Below are 9654 nucleotides of genomic sequence, written 5' to 3' on the forward strand. Positions count from 1 at the left end.
CTTCTTCATGGCAGCTTTCCTTTGGGTTTTGGACATCTTTCTTCCTTATGTCTTCCTGCACTTCTTTAACCAAAAATTGCCCCTGGGATCGGGCATTAAATTCTAAAAAATCAAGCCTCGAGCAGGGGCCATCTGATGTGCGATCTCCTACATGCCGCCACCGGAAGTCAATTCCTGTCTAATGTTATCGTAATTTGCTTTTCCCCAGTTTAGCACCTTAACATGAGGGTTACCCTCATCCTTGTCCAAAGTACCCTAACATTTATGGAATTGTGGTCACTACTCCCAAAATGTTCCTCAACTGAAATCTCAACCACCTGTCCAGGCTCATTCCCCGATGCCAGATCCAGTACTGCCCCTTCCCTAGTTGGACCATCCAATTATTGCATCAAGAAGGCTTCCTGGATACACCTTACAAACTCTGCCCCATCCAAACTCCTAGCACTAAGTGAGTCCCAGTCAATATAGGGGAAATTAAAATCCCCTACCACAACAACCCTGTTACTTTTGTACCTATCCAAAATCCCTCTACCTATCTGCTCCTCTACCTCTCGCTGGTAGTTGGAGGACCTGTAATAAACGGCCACATTGTGATTGCCCCCTTCCTATTCCTGAGCTCTACCCAGATTGCCTCATTGTATGAGCCCTCCAAGGTGGCTTCTCGCAGTACGACTATAAATTCTCCTGAACCAGTAATGCTACTCCCCCACCCCTTTTTACATCCCCCTCTATCTCTCCTGAAGCATCTATATTGTCCAATGTTCAGCTGCCAATCCTGCCCTTTTACCATGTTTCTGTGAAAGTCACAACATCGTAATTCCAAGTACTGATAAGTGTTCTAAGTTCATCTGCCTTACCCGCTATACTTCCGGCGTTGAAACAAATACATTTCAAACCACTGTGTTTGAGCAGACAGGGTGATGTTGTTCTCTTATTTTTGTTCTCTATTTCCCCTTCAGTTATTACACCTTCTAAGCTAGCGCTCTGGTTCCCACCCCCTGCCATAGTAGTTTAAATCCTCCTGAGTGACTCTAGCAAACCTCCCAGCCAGGATATTGGTGCCCCTCCAGTTTAGATGCAACCCGTCCTTCTTGTACAGGTCACACCCGGGAGAGATCCTAGTGGTCCAGAAATCTGAAACCCTCCCTCAAATAACACCAGTTTAGCCACGTATTTAGCCGCACTATCCTCCTATTTCTAGCCTCATGAGCACGCGGCACAGGGAGTAATCCTGAGATTACAACCTTAGAGGTCCTGCTTTTTAGCTTATTGCCGAACTCCCTGAACTCCTTCTGCAGGACCTCATCACTCTTACTGCCTATGTCGTTAGTACCTATGTGTACTAAGACCTCTGGCTGTTCACCCTACCCCTTCAGGATGTCCTGTGTTTGTTCAGAGACATCATTGACCCTGGCACCAGGGAGACAATATACCATCCTGGAGTCTCTTTCCCGTCCACAGAAGTGCCTATCTGTGCCCCTTACTATAGGATCCCCTATCACTATCGCTCTCCTGCACTTTGCCCTCCCCTGCTGAGCAACAGAGCCAGTTGTGGTGCCTGTCCTTATACTTGGCCAATTCTCCCAGCACCCTATGCAGGACGCCATTTTAGGTGGCCGTTCAGCCACAAGTTCCTCTGAGGAGTCAGCGATAGTGTGCTCAATCATGTTGATTGATTGATTGATTGATATTTATTGTCACATGTACCGAAGTACAGTGAACAGTATTTTTCTGCGGCCAAGGGAACGTACACAGTACGTACATAGTAGATAAAAGAATAATCTACAGAGTACATTGACAGTGTTGCATCAACAAATAGTGATTGGTTACAGTGCGGAACAAGGCTAAACAAGAGCAGCATAGGGCGTTGTGAATAGTGTTCTTACAGGGAACAGATCAGTCCAAGGGAGAGTCATTGAGGAGTCTAGTAACTGGGGAAGAAGCTGTTCCTATGTCTAGATGTGCGGGTCTTCAGACTTCTGTATCATCTGCCTGATGGAAGGGTCTGGAAGAGGGCAAAGCCCGGGTGTGAGGGGTCTCTGACAATGCTGTCTGCCTTCCTGAGGCAGCGGGAGGTGGATACAGAATCAATGGGAGGATGGCAGTTTCTTGCAATGTTGGGCCGAGCAGTTGCCATACCAAGCTGCAATGCAGCTGGATAGGATGCTCTCTATGGCACATCTTTAAAAGTTTGTGAGATTCGATGCAGATATGCCAAATTTCTTTAGCTTCCGTAGGAAGTAGAGACGTTGTTGGGCTTTCTTGACTGTTGCATCAACATGAGTGGACCACGACAGACTGTTGGTGATGGTGACCCCCAGGAACTTAAAGCTATTGACCATCTCTACTTCGAAGCCATTTATGTAGGTGGTGGGGGGGGGGGGGGGGTCATGCTACACTTCCTGAAGTCGATGATCAATTCCTTGGTCTTTCCAGCATTTAGAGAGAGGTTGTTTTCGGTACACCATGCAACCAAGTGATCTATCTCCCTTCTGTAGTCTGAATTTGTCGTTGTTTAAGATGCGACCCACCATAGTCGTATCATCTGCAAACTTACAGATTGAGTTGGAGTTAAATCCCGCCACACAGTCGTGTGTGTGTACAGGGAGTACAGTCGAGGACTGAGCACACACCTTGCGGGGTCCCGGTGTTGAGGACTATTGTGGAGGAGGTGTTGTTACCTATCCTGACAGATTGCGGTCTGTTGGTGAGGAAGTCAAGGATCTAGCTGCACAGGGAGGGGTCAAATCCAAGGTTGCAGAGTTTGGTTATTAGTCTTGTTGGGATAATGGTGTTGAAGGCGGAGCTGTAGCCTATGAACAGCAGTCTGACATAGGTGTCCTTGTTGTCGAGATGTTATAGCATCTGCTGTGGATCGGTTGCCGCGGTAAGCGAACTGCAATGGATCGAGACCACCTGGGAGGCTGGCGTTGATCCGTCTCATGACTAGCCGCTTAAAGCATTTCATGATAACAGACATCAGGGCCTCCGATTGGTAGTCGTTGAGGCAGTCTACCCTGTTCTTCTTTGGTACTGGTATTATGGTGGTCTTCTTGAAGCATGTTCTGCTGAATATGTGAAGGTATGTGGGAAATTAAAGATATAAATAGTATGGGGGTGGGAATGGAGTGATACACACAGCAGGTAGGTAAATGTGCCATCGCTGCCACCAGTTCTGCCTTGGTTAAATCAATAAACCAGCACTTCCCACTAACAATGTAGGTCTCTTACATTGGATCCAAGAGTGAGATGCCAAACTCCTGCTGTTGACCTCTCTGTCACCTCCAACATGTCTTTTTGGATTCCCCAGCAGGCATCTTCCACCAACCAGGGGGTGCCAATCATGGTCAATAAACAGGTTCAATTTGAGGCGGAGGGCACAATTGCAGACGGAGGTGGTAGATTTCCTATGGTCCGTGGTATGCTTGAGGGGGTGAGGGTAGTCCTGGTGAATGTATATGCTCCAAATTGGGACGATGCTGACTTCATTAAAAGGTTGCTGGGGAAAATCCCAGACTTAGACTCACGCAAGCTGATCATGGGGTGGGGTCTTCAACACGGTCCTCGACCCCGGACTAGACCGGTCATGCTCCAGAACGGGTAGGCTCCCAGCGATGGCAAGGGAACTGAGGGGGTTCATGGAGCAGATGGGGGGGGGTAGGCCCATGGAGAGCCAGACGGCCGACGGGAAGGGAATATTCGTTCTACTCGTCAAGTCGACTTCTTGACCGTAGGGCTAGAAGGACAGCCTTCCAAACTGTCACGTTCTCCCTCTCCACCTGCCCGTTTCCCCACGGGTTATAGCTGGTCGTTCTGCTCGAGGCGATGCCCTTGTTGAGCAGATATCGATGCAGCTCATCGCTCATGAACGATGTACCCCGGTCGCTGTGGATATAAGCGGGGAAACCAAACAGCGTGAAGATGCTGTGCAGTGCCTTGATTACGGATGCCGAGTTCATAACTGGGCAGGGGACAGCGAAGGGGAAGCGGGAGAATTCAACGATGATAGTGAGGAAATAAATGTTGCGGTTGGTGGACGGGAGGGGCCCTTTGAAGTCCACGCTTAGTCGCTCAAAGGGCCCAGAGGCCTTTACCAGGCGAGCTTTGTCTGGTCGATAGAAGTGCGGTTTGCACTCCGCACAGATCTGGCAAGCCTTGGTCATGGCCTTGACCTCCTCGGTGGAGCAAGGTAGGTTGCGGGACTTGATGAAATGGGCAAGCCGGGTGACCCCCGGGTGGCAGAGGTCATCGTGGATGGCCCTCAGGCGGTTTTTTTGCAAGTTGGCGCACGTGCCTCGGGACAGGGCACCTGGGGACTCGTTGAGCTTCCCCGGACGATATGTAATATCGTATGTGTAGGTGGAGAGTTCGATCCTCCACCTCAGAATTTTATCATTCTTTATTTTGCCCCGTTGTGCGTTATCGAACATAAAGGCGACCAACCGTTGGTCGGTGACGAGGGCGAACCTCCTATCGGCTAGGTAGTGCCTCCAGTGCCGCACGGCCTCCACTATGGCTTGTGTCTCCTTCTCGACTGCAGAGTGTCGAATTTCCGAGGCAGTGAGGGTTCGGGAGAAGAACGCTACTGGTCTGCCCGCCTGGTTGAGGGTAGCAGCCAGGGCGACGTCTGATGCGTCGCTTTCTACCTGGAAGGGAATGGTTTCGTCCACCGTGTGGCGGCCTTGATGATATTGGCCTTGATACGACTGAAGGCCGACTGAGCCTCAGCCATCAGGGGAAAAACCGTGGTCTTAGTGAGTGGTCGGGCTTTGTCCGCATATCTGGGGACCCACTGGGAATAATAGGAAAAGATCTCCAGGCACCGTTTGAGTGCCTTGAGGCTATGGGGGAGGGGAAATTCCTTAAGGGGGCACATGCGGTCTGGGTCTGGGCCTAGGACCCCGTTTTCCACGTAGCCAAGGATGGCTAGCCGGGTTGTGTGGAACACGCATTTCTCTTTATTGTATGTCAGATTGAGGGCCTGGGCGGTCTGGAGGAACTTCCTCAGGTTTGCGTCGTGGTCCTGCTGGTCATGGCCGCAAATGGTGACATTGTCCAAGTACGGGTATGTAGCCCGTAAGCTGTACTGGTCCACTATTTGATCCATCGCTCTTTGGAAAACAGAAACTCCGTTTGTGACGCCAAAAGGGACCCTGAGGAAGTGGAAGAGCCGACTGGCTGCTTCGAAGGCCGTATAGGGGCGGTCCTCTGGGTGGATAGGGAGTTGATGATAGGCAGATTTTAGGTCGACCGTGGAGAATACTTGATACTGGGCGATTTGGTTCACCATTTCTGCTATGCGGGGACGTGGGTACGCATCGAGTTGTGTAAAGCGGTTTATGGTCTGACTATAGTCCACCACCATACGTTGTTTTTCCCCGGAGCGGACTACCAGTACTTGTGCCCTCCATGGGCTGTTGCTAGCCTCTATGACCCCTTCTTTTAGTAGCCGCTGAACCTCTGACTTGATGAAAGTCATGTCTTGGGCACTGTACCGCCGACTCCTGGTGGCGACGGGCTTACAGTCGGGAGTGAGGTTCGCGAAGAGGGGGGGTGGTGCAACTTTGAGTGTCGCCAGGCTACATACCGTGAGCGGGGGCAGGGGTCCGCCGAACTTCAGTGTCAGACTTCGGTGGCTGCACTGAAAGTCCAGGCCGAGCAGCAGGGCGGCGCAGAGGTGAGGGAGGACATAAAGTTTAAAATGGGCGTATTTGGCGCCTTGAATAGCGAGGTTCGCGACACAATACCCCGTGATTTGGACCGAATGAGACCCAGATGCGAAGGTGATAGTTTGGGAGGCGGGATAGGTGCGCAGGGAGCAGCGTCTTACCGTGTCTGAATGGATAAAACTCTCCGTGCTCCCGGAGTCAAAAAGGCAGGGGGTGTTGCGGCCGTTGATTTGAACCTGCATCATTGAATTTCGCAGGTGCTTCAGCCGAGATTGATCGAGCGTGATCGCACCTAGTTGCGGGCAGTCAGAGTCCTCGGTTTAATCGGACTCACAAAATGGCCGCCGCCGTCGGTCGCACGTGTTGGGTTTCGAAGATGGCCGCCGCCAAGATGGCCGCCCCATGACTCGCACGAGGCCGATGCCGCGTCGGAAGTAGGCGTGTCCGGCCGCCTCCTGGCCGCCTCCCGGCCGCCTTGCGGGGCCTGTGGTCCGGGGAGTTCGATTTCTGGGCCCGATGAGACTTTTGTTTCTGGCCTTTGGGCCCAGCCAGGCAGACCTTTGCGAAGTGCCCCTTCTTTCCGCATTCGTTGCAGATAGCGGAGGGGGCCGGGCAACGCTGGCCTTTCCCACAGAAATAGCAGGGGGGGCCCCCGGTGTGAGCGGGTCGCCGCGCGGCGCAGGCCTGTAGCGTGGCCGAGTCTGGAGGGGATCGAGATGGGTTCGCAAGGTCCGCGGAGTACATGCGTAGATTATGGTGGGCCGCTTCCAGAGAAGAGGCGAGCGTTACTGTGCCTTGGAGGTCCTTCGCTCCGTCTTCTAGGAGCCGCTGCCGGATGTACGTGCATCGGATACCGGACACGAAAGCATCACAAATATGTAAGTTCATGTGGACTTCTGCCGTCACCTCATTATGATCGCAGTTCCTGGTGAGCGAGGTGAGTCTCTCCAAGTATTCGTCTAGCATTTCCCCGGAGCGCTGGCGGCATGTCGAGAGCAAATATCTGGCGTGTACCTCGTTTACCGGCTTTACAAAGCCCTTCTGTAGGATTTCGACCTCCGTTTGGTACATCGTAGCTTTCTCGATCACGGAGGATAGTCGGTGGCCCACCCGGGCATGTAGTAAGCTCAGCTTGCGAGGTCCGTCAACTTCAGTCTCTGAGGAATTCAGATAGGCCTCAAAACACCGGAGCCAGTATTTAAAAATTTCAGTGGCTTCTGGCGACCGAGCGTCCAAATTGAGCTTCTCCGGCTTTAGACCGCTGTCCATCTTGATGTAGTCTGGTAATTAAATTGAGATACCCTCAATTACGACTCAGGAGAGAAGATTGATAATTCAAAGGCTTTAATTACCAGAGAACCAGACAGCTGCCGAGAAGTGTGCTCACTGCACGCTGCCTACTGAACGTAACCTTGTATACAGTTCCCTGGGGGCGGAGCCGGAGGCAGTGTCCCCCAGGGTTCCAAACCCGGTCTTAAAGGGGCCTATGCATTAAAGGTACATGTGTATACAGATATCATTCATCACAGCCTTGAAAACTCCACACGGGCTAACCCACCTAAAAGGATTCAGATGGGCTCCCTGATTTGACAAAAGGAGCTGCATAAATAACTTGAAGTCGTGACTGGGACTAAACCATAAAAATGTTTCAGAACAAGTTCACACACAAATTTGTATTTGAATTGTGCAGCTTGCCACCTCCCCTCATCAAATCAACTGGTTGTTACAACAGTGTGGTAAGTTAGCCGAGGATAGGATTTTGTGAGTGAAGTTGGCTTTTAACCTCTTGTGTGTTGTGGCAAAAATATATTCCCTTCTGAAATATACTTTGTAGATATTGTACAAGAATGAAGATTCTTCACTTTTCTTCCAATAGAAAAATAAAGACATCATGAACTCTTCTCAGAATAAAGAAACAGAAGACATTTTAAAACCATTGCAATTCTGGTATTGCATTTTTATTTACAAAATTTGTAATGTAGAATTTCTTTTGACCTGAATGAGAATAAGTCTTTTGGGGAGTCCCATCTCACAAGGCAGTTTCAAAACTGATACCACAGTGCACTCAAAGAATGTGCACGCAAAACATGTCCACCTGCTTTAAGATCACCAACTGTGTCTGCAAGCTCTAATATTGTACATTGGGAACGTGTTCCATACGTTTCAGGATGGCAGGGAGCAGGTTGATGAGTTGTACTATCTGATGCGAGGACAATGGAAGCCAACCTGCAGAATAGAGAAGACATTGCCTATGATGGATGCAGTTATGTGTTATGAATAAATCAGTTGTGTGATGTATTGTTCAGAACAGCTAGCTTCTAATTTACTTTTTGATTGACTAACAAGAGTGAAACATGTCTTCCCAATCGCACTGCATACTGCATCTCCCAAAGTACAGAGGATCCTTGATGGTGACGAGATTCCACCACTTGCTGCACCTCGTCTATGCCTTTTCACTCCCCTTGGAATACCCGTATCCTCTGGGATCATTGTAGCTGCATGGTGCTTACATGGTACATGCAAATTATGACAGTGAGAGGGACACAGGTTGTTCGTAGATGCTGCTGGTAGGCTGCTGTTTCAGATCTACAATGATCGAGAAATGGCTACTGTTTTAATGATATAGTCAAGGATCCCTTTTCAACAGAGCTTGTAGTACAATATGCTAACCCTCTAATGCGAATAAGACAAGATAACTGAATAACACTGGCTCATCAACTGGAATGGGATTGCAACTTAATTTCCTATATCTGCTTTTATAGGTCATTCAGAATGGCTACTGATGTGTTAAGTAAGTTGGTTCAACGTTGACTGCAACTGGATGCAGTGAAACTAGAAACAGGCTTCTGACACAGGAGATGGTCCAACACTGTTTTATTGAACTTCCTGATTGCTGTACGTAGTCTGCTGTGAGTTGACACTCTATCAATCTAACTGATCACCTCCTACTGTCTTGACCAGACTAACTCTCTACCTCATGGTGGTAGTGCGCACTGGCTTGTGCACTCTTACTATATCAGTAGCTGCGTCCTGTAGGGAGAGGGCGAGTCATAATGCCCTGTGTGCTTTATAGTAGTGGTGTCCTGTCTGGTGATTGGTTGTTATGTGTCGTGTATGTTCATTGGTTATCCTGTGTGTCAATCACTGCCTGTCTGCGTCTCATTGTATACATGAGTGGATATTATGACATCTCCCCTTTTGAAAAATGAAAATCGCTTATTGTCACAAGCAGGCTTCAAATGAAGTTACTGTGAAAATACCCTAGTCGCCACATTCCGGCGCCTGTTCGGGGAGGCTGGTACGGGAAGAGGCTGTACATGGGAAGGTGTCTATCGTGCAGATACAGAGCAAACTGAACAAAATTTACAAGATTTAAGTCTATAGATTCAGTCTTTGTGGTGGGCGACAAATTCTTGTCGATCACCTCAGAGGTGGAGGGGGGGACGCCGGCATTTGGACAGGCGGGATTTCTGCCATGTCGGTAGCCTCATGGAGAGGCAGGATCGCTGCCAGATCGGTGGCCTCGTGGTGCGAGATGATCGGAGGAGGCATGATGACATGCGGAGAAGTGTGGCCAGGCGGTGGGCAGGGAACATTTTGTAGTACCCTCCTGTTGCGCCGTAGAATGGAGCCATCAGCCATTTGGACAACGAAGGACCTGGGGGCAGCCTGCCTGACGACAATAGCTGGGGCTGACCAACCTCCCTCAGGCAACTGGACGCGAACAACATCGTCTGGAGCCAGCGCAGGTAGATCCTTGACATGAGCATCATACGTGATCTTCTGCTGGTCCCTGGATCGCTGCACTTTCTGCAGCACCGTGAGGCGGTCAAGGTCTGGAACATGGATGGCTGGAACAGTCGTCCTCAGGTTGCGGTTCATGAGCAGCTGCGCCGGAGACAAACCAGTCGACAGAGGGGTTGCCCTGTATGCCAACAGCGTCAGGTTGAAGTCCGAGGCTGAGTCAGCAGCCTTGCACAGCAAT

The sequence above is a fragment of the Scyliorhinus torazame genome, chromosome 2 (genome assembly GCF_047496885.1).
Source record: "Scyliorhinus torazame isolate Kashiwa2021f chromosome 2, sScyTor2.1, whole genome shotgun sequence".
Taxonomy (NCBI): domain Eukaryota; kingdom Metazoa; phylum Chordata; class Chondrichthyes; order Carcharhiniformes; family Scyliorhinidae; genus Scyliorhinus; species Scyliorhinus torazame.